Here is a 9670-nt window from a genome sequence, read left to right as displayed (position 1 = left end):
AAAAAAGACAGTAAGCACTGAACCAGTCATAAATTAGAAAAGTTTCAACAACAGCAACTTTCTGCGTAAAGACAGTGGGATCGTGTTGGGAAAGTGCTGAGTGCCGAGTCTTGCCTTGGGACATGTTTCCTATTTAACTTAAAACATTACATCACTTCGTGTGTTCCAGTGTGCCTGCACACACACATGCTAAGGTCATATGCTAGGAGGGGAAGTCAGTTTTCTCTGCCAACCTTTTTGTCTATTCTTGGGATTGAATTCAGGCCTTCTCTAAGCTTTAGTAATAAGTGCCTTTACCCAATAAACTCTCTTGATGGTCCTACACATACACACACACACACACACACACACACACACACACACACACACACACACACACACACACACACACCACAAACACACACACACACAACACACACACATACACACCACAAACACACACACACACAACACACATACACACATGCACCACATACACACATACACACATAGACGCCACAAACACACACACATCACACACACATACACCACAAACACACACACACACAACACACACACATACACACATGCACCACATACACACATACACACACACATACCACAAACACACACACATCACACACACATACACAGACACCACACATAAACACACACACATACACACACAGACACCACACACAAACACACACATACACACACATATCATACACACAGTACACACACACATACACACACAGACACCACACACAAACACACACACATACACACACATATCACACACACAGTACACACACACATACACACACAGACACCACACACAAACATACACATACACACACAGACACCACACACAAACACACACATACACACGCATATCATACACACAGTACACACACCCATACACCCACAGACATCACACACAAACACACATACACATATCACACACACAGTATACACACACATACACACACAGCCACCACACACATACACATATACATACATACACACACATACCACACACATAGTACACACACACATACACATACAGACACCACACACAAACACACACATACACACACATATCACACACACAGTACACACACATACACACACATATCACACACACAGTACACACACATACACACACAGACACACATATACACACATATCACACACACAGTACACACACACACATACACACAGACACCACACACAAACACACACACACATACACACACATATCACACACACACCACACACAAACACACACACACACACACACACACCTCATGCTCTCAGAGGTCAAAAGAGGTTGTCAGTGTCAGATCCCTGGAGCTAGAGTAACAGATGGTTGTGAACCTCTGTGGGGTGTTATGAACTGAACCTGGGCCCAGCAAGAGCAATGAGTTCCCACTGAGCCATCTTTCCCACTGGTCCATCTCTCCAGCCCCTAGAGCATGCTTCTTAACCTATACTAAGTCTCACTTCCCTCGTGCAATATATATCTCACACCTTACCCAGTGCAGAACCGGTGGGGTCGGAACATAACACTTGATTGTATAAATCTCCTTTGTAAACTATTAAGGTATTAATTGTTCCCATTATTCTTCTAAAGGTTTAATTTAAAATTTTAATTGCATATGTATAGAAGTGTGGGTACATGCAAGTGGGTGATGCACATAGAGTCAGAGATGATGAACTCTCTGGAGCTAGAATTACAGGCACTGTGGGTGCTGGGAACCAAACTTGGGTCCTCTGCAAGAGAGGTCCATGATTAACCACTGAGCCATCACTCCACTCCCTATTATCATTATTAACATATTAAAAATACAGACTTTATTGATATGCATGGGCCAGAATGAACATGCAGTTCGTTGGCAATGCTTTCATTATGTCTCAAAATAACATTCCGTGTAAATCTTATTTGCACAGCATTGTACTGGGATGATGAATGTCCCTCAAAGTTCCATGTATTAATGGTGTGGTCCCCAAGGTGCCTTAGAAGTGGTCGAGCCTTAAGAAGCAGGGCTGAGCAGGAGGTCCTGGCGGCAGTAGGGATGTTCTAGAGAGTTTAAGGGAGTCCAGCTCTCTCCTCTTTGTCTTTTGCTTCGTGACTATGGAGTGAGGACTTTTTTTTACTATGCCCTCGCTCTCATTGCCATCTGACACAACCACTGCAGGTCCAAAATTAACATGGCCACCTGACCATGAACTGGTTCCTCAGCCAAAGTAAATCTTTCCCCTTACAAGATAATTATCCCAGGTATTCTGCTGCAGAGACAGAAAGTGGCTCGCACACACAGATTCCGTGGATTAATTGCCAAAGGGAAATTCAGTCCCCTGAAGAGAAGTAAAGTCTTGAGTTACTTTACGTTGGCCCGAGCTTTGGAAATGGGCGGCAGTCACTTGACTAGATCTCCGAGGAGCTTTGCACATTTGGTGTTTATTTGGTTTGGGTCAGCCAATACATGGGAAGTGGGGTTTGGTGAGGGTGGAGGTAAGGAACCTAGTCATCTGTAAAACCGTGTGTTTCCCCTCTAATTAGTCCTTTTCGGAAAAGGTCCAGCTTCCCTCATTTCTAAGGAATGTCCATCTCGTCCAAGGTGAGTGCTCTCCCCACCCCACTCTTTCCCTGCCCGACTTAGCAACACTTAGTTATTGATATGGACGGTTCAGGAGAAAACAAAGCTTTTGAAAAGCAGGACAGAAACAAATTCCAACTTGACCTCAGCCTGTTCCTGAAGCCCAGGGTTCGCTTCTCACTCACACATCAGTCCCAGCCCGAGACAGGACAGCGGGGTGAGAGCAGGGTTCATGGAGCACTTCAATCCGGAGTGATGTTTTAGGCAGCAGGGACGTGCGCGGTGCAGAGGGTGCGCTCATTAGAGACTATTTCTTTAGCCCCTACCTGTTTCTTTGCAGGACTAGGTTCTATCAAGGCTCGGGCTCTCACAGAACAAAGATTTTTTTTTTTTTAACCTGGCAGTAGAGGATGGCAATAGAGTCTCAAATCACTCATTCACCCCTTCTCTTAAATATTTATTTATGCAGTGTCAGTTTTTGTTGTTTGGAGACATTTTAAGCATTTCCTGATAAATGTCCCTACTGCCTCAGGAACTCTGAAAGAGCCCCCAGTCCTCTTAACTGCTGAGCCATCTCTCTAGCCTGGGTTTTCCTTCTTAAAGTGTGTTACAATTAAAGATTATATATATAGACAGATAGGTAGATACAGATATAGATGCGTGTGTATGTATATGTGTGTGTAATATATATGCGTGTGTAACATATATATATCTAATATATAATCAATTCATTGAAGCAGAGGCAAATTATATATAATTTATATATAATATATAGTATATGATATAAAAATTATATAATATATATTTAAGTAGAGATAAATTATACATATACTTTATATGTAACATAAAGTTATACACTTTATGTATAATATGAAGTATATACTTTATGCATAATATAAAGTATACAATATAATATGTAATGTGTAATTATATATAATTATACATGATGTAAATGTATAATTATATATTATTATAAATATATATATTACTGGCCATCGGTATTGACCCTTGTTTCCATTCTACCTCCCTCTGTTCAGGTCACCCAAGCTTTGCTGGGTTTAGAAGGACAGCTGTAAGCTATGCTGCTGTAAGCCATGCTGCAGTGCTGCACGCCTTTAATTCTGGCACTTGGGAAGCAGAGGCAGATGGATCTCGAGGCCAATCTGGTCTTCCAAGCAAGTTCTGGGACAATCAGGGAGATACACAGAGAAACCCTGTCTTGAAAAACAAAAGAGCTGTGCCCTTCTCTGCTTATCTAGGACAGCTGCCTGGCTTGAGGTTCAGAAATGTGTTCCTCGCCTGGCTGAGTGTGGTGCTATTGTGCATGTCAGGCTAAGTGAGTCTTAGCTCCCAGGTGGATGGCAGGCATTCAGAGCATCGGACAAGGGAGGATGAAACCCCATCACTAGCCAATATTGTGTGCATTTGAAATTACAGATGGGATTTTTTTAAAAAAAATATTTATTATTTCTTTCTTTATTTATTTCTTTATTTATTTGTATTTATATGAGTACACTGTAGCTGTCTACAGACACACCAGAATAAGACACCAGATCCCATTACAAATGGTTGTGAGCCACCATGCAGTTGCTGGGAATTGAACTCAGGACCTCTGGAAGAGCAGTCAGTGCTCTTAACCACTGAACCATCTCTCCAGCCCCTATAGATGGGATTTTTTACATTCTGTGGAGTTTTAAGAACCACTGGTAGACACAGAATCAGAACCAGTTTGGCTGGGGAGGGGGTGTGGCCTCCTGGAAGTTTCTCGTCTTAGAGGGTCAGGTTGGCCTTCTTGGCCAGCTTGACTTTGACATCTGGTCTGTCTGAGGTGAACCCAGGAACTGGTGAGTTGTGCCCGGCCTGCAGCCATCCCAGGGTAGAATACCAAATCCTAAATTTTTCTTAAGATTTACTTCTTCTAATTGTATAGGTGTGGATGTTCAACCTTCATATGATCTATATACCACATGTGTGCCTGGTGCTCATAGAGGCCAGATGAGGGTAACTGTAACTGGAGTTACAGTTGCTCCCTAACCTACTCCATATGGGTGCTAGGAATCAAACTTGGGTCCTTTGAAAGAGCAGCCAGTGCTTCTAACCACCAAGCCATCTCTCTAGCCCCTTTTATGATTTATTTACTCATTTTTGGTTTTTTTGAGACAGAGTCTCAGTATATATCTGGCTATCCTGGAACTCCCTATGTAAACCAGGCTGGCCTCGAACTCACAGAGATCATCCTGCCTCTGCCTCCCCAGTGCTGGCATTAAAGGTGCGTGACACTGTGAGCCAGCCAGATTCTAAACTCTAGGAACTTTGTGGCTCGGGCTGCTACTCCTTCCAAAAATGACTGCATCTTACATCCCCTCCTTTACCAGACAGCACCTATCTACTAATAGTGGCTAGTCTACATGGGACCAGTACCACCAATGTGTATAAGAAAAAGGGCTGGAGAGATGGCTCAGCAGTTAAGAGCACTGACTGCTCTTCCGAAGGTTCTGAGTTTGGATCCCAGCAACCACATGGTGGCTCACATCTATCTGTAATGGAATCTGATGCCCTGTTCTGGTGTGTCTGAAGATAGCTACAGTGTACTTGTCTACATAAAATAAATGAGTAGTTCTTAAAAGAAAAGAAGGAAGGAAGGGAGAAAAAAGTAAGGAAGGAAGGAAGAAGGAAAGAAAGAAAGAGAGAAAAAGAAGAAAGAAAGAAAGAAAGAAAGAAAGAAAGAAAGAAAGAAAGAAAGAAAGAAAGAAAGAGAGAGAGAAGGAAAGAAAGGAACTTGAATCAGAATAGTCAAGCCATCCTGGGAGATCAAGTTAACCCCAGGTCCTAATGTTGAATACAAAAAGACTTTTTACATACACATGCTATGTATTCATTTTAAGTCAAGGGGGATGTATGTGTTGGGGGAATTCCATACCATCCATTGTGGAGGGATCCATGTTGATAGAGCCCCTTCCATCTGGACCAGTGGCATCTAGAACTGTTATATGATATTTATTATATGACCCAGCCAGCCCCTCAATCATTGAGACTTTGTCCTATTGATTTATTTAATCAGCTTTAGTACAATTACTAAGCCACATCCCTGATCTATTTTCTACACTAGACTGGCTAGCTGTGCTGCCCAGGTTAGTTGCTATTTGAGGCCCACCTGCCTTATTTCTGCTCCATCAGTCTGTCCTGGGGGTGGAGGGCACTTCTCCAGCCACGTGTTCCGGGTTCATCCCCTCTAGTGGAGACCTCCTGTTTCTTTCCCCTCTCTCTCTCTCTCCCTGGCCACTCTCTCTCATGGTCCCTACTTGTGACCCCACAGCCCAGTAGCCTCAGCCCTGCCTACCTCTGTTCTCCCCAGTAATTGTCTGTTGGCCACTTTCATTTAACCAGTCAGAGAAGATTAGTGAGCAAAGTTTATACAACATCTTTTGGTCTAAGTACAACCAGCATGTGGAGGCCAGTATTTAACATTTAAATACATAGCAGCTCCAGACCAACCCCCAACAAAGAACACATCGATCCCCAGTCTCCTCCACAGAGGAGAGTCCAGACCCCTTATCTCTTTTCAGTGCTTTAGTGCCCCGGCCTAAGACTGAGAAATGACATCTGTGCCAATGTCCGGTTGTCTCTGAGTCACGGGACCCACCCAACTGCAAGAGGACTGGGTAAGCTAGAACTTTAGTCTCTAAAGCTTGTGTTGCTGTGACCATTAGAGACTGGTATTCTTATTTTGTTAAGCAACGACAAAAATTTACTTAGCTCATAACTATAATGGGTAATGAGTTCAAAACGCACGCATGTGTTCCAACAGAGAGGAGAAGCAGAGGAGAGACCAAGGTCTGTGGGATGGCCTCACTTTCTCACACCCTGTTCTGGTGGTGGCTAATCTAGTCCCATGAAACAGGATAGTTCCACAAGATGGGATGTACCCACTTCTGAGAACAGTTTCCCTGAACCCTGATTTCCTTTGCTGGGCTCCTTCCCTTACAGGTTCCACACCTTCAGTTCATGAACCATTAGGGGACAAATCATATATAAACCATATACATAGTTCTTCTTTTTGCCTGAAAGAGGAGAACCAGATTTTTGAAGAGCATTGCTAACACCTACTGCAATGCCTGTTCTTGTGTTTCAGCCATGACTTATTAATGAATAAATGCCAGGACCCTGCAAACTCTCCAGCAAGGCAGAGCCCTGTGGCGCCTCCCAGCTGGCCTCTGGTGTCCACAGCAAGAACATACTTCGAAACTGTTTCCTTTTCTTTCTTACTTTTCTTTTTTTATCCAAAAAGTCAACGACGAAAAAATGTTTTGAAGGCACTGTTTTAGAGACCAGAGGCTCATGGCAGCAACTAGGAAATCTCGAAGAGTGGGACCAGGCTGCTCAGTTCACCCGGTGACAGCCTGTGGTCCCATCTGCCCGCGGGCACGCAGACTCAGCCTTCATCTGCACTTGGAACTCATCTTTAGCCTGTCGGGCTGGGTCTGTTCTGAGATGCCAGAGTTTAACTTACTGGAACAGAAAACCACATCAAAAACTCCATCACGTGACTGTGTTAAGGAACCCAAACCCCACATCAGAACACTCTAGCTGGTATGGAAGACCCGAAATGTAATGTGTGTTCTTCACTGGGAATTAAGAACATATGAACCCAGTTCTAATTATAGCCTGCCCTTAAGACATGTTTTTAATTAGGAATGGAGAGACTTGGGCATCAGGGGCCAGAACTGACCCGGCTATAATGTTCACCTTCCAGAGAACTTAAATGAACCCCCACACAGTAGGTCTTCAAATAGGGTTTCCTTGTGGTGATAGTGTGTAATGTGATATGTAGGGACAGGGATAAAACTCAGTGGAATTTATGTATTGGTTCCTTGGAGGGTCCAGCCAGGAGTGGTGCTACTTCCTAGCAATGATTAGAAAAAGATGGTCACTCACTTTAGTTTTTGATGATAACAATAATCTTTATTATTGATTCCATGCCTGCTCCATTCTGTTCTCCACCACTATGGGATGAGATGAAATCTAGGGCCTCACACATGCTGAACAAATCACCTGCCACTGAGCTACACTTGTGCCAGTGTCTGCTCTGTTTAAAGAAACTGGTCAAAGAATCCTGCGTGGGTTATTTCACGCAATCTCTACAAACACCTACTAATTAGTCTACTATTATCTGCTTCATCCATGCATCGAAACTAAGGTTACCCAGGTTAAGGAATTTACATCTATAGGCATTGAAATGTTCTATGGTATCCATTACTTGTTATAATGTTTATGCTTTTAAGTTGAAAATACAATTTTTGTTATTTACTTATATTTTTGAAGTAGAAGCTCTCCATCTTGTCCTGACTATCCTGGAACTCACTATTTAAACCAGGCTGTCCTGGAGCCCACAGACATGATTCTTCTGCCACTGTCCCCCAAGTGTTGAGGACTGAGAGCATATGCCACCACACATGCCTGAAAAAAAAATTAAAATGAAAATGATTTTATTTGCAGCAGGGCAGTGGTGGTGCACACCTTTAACCCCAGCACTAGGGAGGCAGAGTCAGGTGGATCTGAATTCAGTGTCAGCCTAATTAATTCAGTTAATTAGTTAATTAATTAATTAATTAAGCTTGGAGAGCTGGCTCAGGGGTTAAGAATAGTTATTGCTCTTCTAGAGGATCAGGGTTCAGTTCCCAGCATAGTTGCTAAGAATCATCTGAAACTCCAATTCAAGGAGATCTAATACCTTCTTCTGACCCTTGAGGGCACCAGACATGCAAATGTTACTATACCTACATGCAGGCAAATCACTTACATACATAAAATAAGCAAATATTAAAATAATTTAGAAGATTTTTATTTATGTGTGTATTTGTTTGTCTACGTGTGTGTGTGTGTGTGTGTGTGTGCGTGCACATGCGTGCACTACATGTACGAAATGTCCTCAGAGGTCAGAAGAGGACATCAGATTCCTAGGAACTAGAGTCACAGATGGTTGTAAGCTCCCATCTGGGTACTTGAACTCAGGTCTTCTGCAAGACCAGCAAATGCTTTTAACCACTGAGCCATCTCTTCAGCCCTAAAAAATAACTACTAAAACATATTTCAGGAAATTTATCCCAAGCTATACACACTTAAGTAGCAGAAAGAGTTCTTATTCAGGCCTATCCCATCACAAAGTTGATAATATGTTTCAAATAATTTCCCTTCAGCTACTCGACTAGAAGAAAACAACCAAGTACAAAAACAGCCAGGCAGGGCAGGTCACACACCTGTACACCCAGCCTTCAAGAGTCTGAGGCAGGAGGATGAAATGCTCGAGGTCAACTTGAACTCCATAGTAAGACCCCGTCTCAAAAAATTAAAACAAGTAATTCATCATGAGCAAAACTAAAACGCAATAAAATAAGAACCACTGATAATCCAGTGTCCAGAGCTGTTCGCTCTCACAGCCTTGTCCATTCAGATGTCAGTCACGAGGGGCCAGGCGTGCTTCTTCATAGCCTCTTGTCTACCTTCAGCACACATCAGCACCCCTCACAATCCTTCTCAGAACACAGCCTAGCTGAAAACCACCAAATGATGTGGGTTACTAACAGGCCTGTGGCCAATGGGAGGGATTGCCTGTAGCCTCCTAGCAACGTTGCTCCCACCCTCACACCCATTAAACCACACGCCTCAGTCCTTAGTCTCCTTCAGCATCTCCTTTTCTCATAAAAGTCTATTTTGCAGCATCACACTGCCTCTGAGTTGCCTCCTCCCCATCTCTCTGCTCTGGAGAACCCCAGGCTTCCAATGTAACTTCTATAACTTCTATCATGGCATCAGCCAGGAGCATGAATAATGAATGAATGCACCTGCTCTTCCCTCCTGCACACACTTCCTTACCAAAACGTTTACTCTATGCGGTAGGCGCCTGTGTTTTCCTCAATATTCTGTGACAGTGGAGACATCGTGAAGTTCTGTCTGTGGCTATTTTACTTCGTCGGTGAGAAGAAAAGAGCAGGTATCCCTCTGCAGTGGAAGATGGACGGTGGGATTCTGCTCCTGAGTCATAAAAGTCACCGTGACTGTGTTAAGTTAGTCCACACTACATTTTCATT

General features: G+C 43.2%; 1 long non-coding RNA gene across 1 annotated transcript in view; it reads left to right on the top strand.

The window, feature by feature from the left end:
• The window catches only part of LOC116071247, a 93149-nt gene extending 86183 nt beyond the window's left edge, over positions 1-6966 (top strand). Inside the window, exons 4-5 of the long non-coding RNA XR_004110786.1 lie at positions 6149-6244; positions 6715-6966. This is a non-coding gene — a long non-coding RNA (uncharacterized LOC116071247). The remainder of the gene's footprint in view (positions 1-6148; positions 6245-6714) is intronic.
• Positions 6967-9670: the final 2704 nt, after the last annotated feature.

This window comes from Mastomys coucha, unplaced genomic scaffold (genome assembly GCF_008632895.1).
Source record: "Mastomys coucha isolate ucsf_1 unplaced genomic scaffold, UCSF_Mcou_1 pScaffold22, whole genome shotgun sequence".
Taxonomy (NCBI): domain Eukaryota; kingdom Metazoa; phylum Chordata; class Mammalia; order Rodentia; family Muridae; genus Mastomys; species Mastomys coucha.
The sequence above is the reverse complement of the archived record's forward strand: the minus strand, read 5'-3'. Positions and strand labels throughout refer to the sequence as shown.